We start from the raw sequence: 2,326 nt of genomic DNA, 5'->3' as shown, positions 1-2,326 counted from the left end.
AAGGGAAAATATGGTTATTGCACAGTGATTTAGTCCTTAGAAAAATATTGTAGAGTTAAGAGTTTGCATTTTCACAGTGGTTTATCCCCGAGTATATTTATTAATGCAACAGCCAGTTTTGGCTTGAATTGTCCTGCACCGGCTGCCTGAGGGTAACAGCTGGAACAGGTGATGTGCACATTGCCTGCATGTTAAAACATCAGGGCATGCTTTCACATACGAACTTCTCCCTCCTCGTGGTACCCCTGAGTTTTGTTTTAAGTTTGTTGTCCTTTAAAGCATGGCACGTCTCTCTGCTTTCATCAACCTAAAATGCTCCTCCCAAAGATCCCTCCTCATGCCTCTGAATACCAGCTGCTGTTCAGCTTTAAATCTCAGAATAGTTTGGCACTGTTCTGTTTGATGAAATATTCAAACTTATGTTGAATTTCACGAAGGCTCATCTGATCAGCTGTTTCTATTGGATGCTCTGATGCATACTGACTCAGCAGGTAGTTTTCGCTCACCTGATCCATCACAGGTAGGCATCTGTGTGGGAACGCGTGGCCTTCAAACAGGTTCTGATTTTACCTGAGCTCTAGGCACCTTTGTGAGGGTCGCAGAGTGAAGATCTATTTTCTTCTAAAACTCGTTTCGGTTGAACTCGAGTATATATATATATATATATAAACGTCTGCAGGAGGTGGAAGATCCTTAGACCTGAAGATTTCTGCGACATTCTGAGTGTCCCCTCCTCTCCATTTCTATCCAGGTGAAGGCAGGAATCCCACCAGGAGAAACAGGAGAGGATGAGCGCAAGCGTCCAAAGTTTCTGCTCAGAACGGTTCACCTGCTGAGTCCTCGACTCACCTAGAGTGTCTTTATTGGCCGAAACCTGCAAAGAAACCAGAAACTCACCTGGTCGGCTCAGACAGGTACCACACGAGAGGAAAGCTTGAGTGCAGAACAAACTGCATGTCTGTCACGTCTGAAACGTTACGACTCAAACATCAGAGCTCTAAACTCTGACCGGAGTCATCGATCCGTCCCTTCACATTCACTCTGCGCACAGCGGGGACGAGTTTAACGACCGTCGTCTCAGATGTTAAGAAAAGGAGAGTTTGGATCTACTGCGCTCAGTCGAGTCTTTCTAGTTTCAGGGATGAAGATCTTCGTCTCTCCAGTTTCCTGACCTCACAGTATCATTCTTTTAACTCAGTCATTAACTTACAAACACAGAGACATCAGAAAGCTGCAAACCCACAACACACACAACCCCTAAGAACGTCAAATCATTCTGAGCTTCATTTTTCTAACAAGGACTATTTGGGTATCAGTGACCTCTCAATGTGCATAAATATGTTTTTGGCTTTGTTCTCTTTCCTGAGCAGGTGATAAGAGACCATCTTCAGTTACAAACTGCTTAAATGGAACATTTAAAGACCAAACTCTCACTTTCCAACTTAACATATGAATAGATCAGAATGAACAGGAAGCTGAAATGAAAGGATAGACGTGTGTTCATTAAATGAAAGCGATCACTTTTCAGAGCTTCTGTGGCTGCACAGGAAACACACACACATTAACCTACCTTACTGTTTTCACAGGTGTGTTATGTAGAATTCGACCTCCACAGGAGACCCCTCCTCCTAAATGTTGCACAGCTTGCTCCACAAGCACTAACCAATAAATGATCATTACTTACGGTCACCTATCAATAAACATGCATCAGGAGCCCAGCAGCACCTTCAGAGGGTCACACTGCTCTGACCTATGACCTTTGAGCTTGAAATTCTCACAATGACATGAAAAAAAACTTTTTAAACAGATTTGATTGTTTTAAGGTCTGAGGTCGTCCCAGATGAAAGGACCTTTTTTAAAAAAGCAAAACAAAACAACTAATTTCTGTTTAATTCACTGTCTGAAACCACAACCGTTCACACAGGAAGTCCCGCCCACAGTCACCTGATTCAGAGCAGCTTTGACCTTTAAACAAAGACATTGAAGAGAAAACAAAACAAAAACAGGTGAAAAAAAGCTGTTTTACACTTGGAACAAAGCAGTAACTTATATGACAGATACACAGATACTCTGATTCAGGTTTCTTTAATGCTTCTCTGACTGAAACAATCAGCATCCTTTCATTTCTGTCTCAGTTATCAAAGACCAGATGTGAATGCCGGCCTTCATCTACATTGGGTACAATGAGTAATAATTATTAATGACAAAATGGTTCTTCTCCATCCTCCACTCTGATAATATTGCGGATGAAGATGTCACCGAAGCTTCTGACAGCTCCCACATATTCACAGATCATCGTTTTAGACGAGACATTTATCACAAAGAC

The sequence above is a fragment of the Perissodus microlepis genome, chromosome 13 (genome assembly GCF_051167445.1).
Source record: "Perissodus microlepis isolate ML-2025 ecotype Zambia chromosome 13, ASM5116744v1, whole genome shotgun sequence".
In the NCBI taxonomy this organism is placed as follows: Eukaryota; Metazoa; Chordata; class Actinopteri; order Cichliformes; family Cichlidae; genus Perissodus; species Perissodus microlepis.
The sequence above is the reverse complement of the archived record's forward strand: the minus strand, read 5'-3'. Positions refer to the sequence as shown.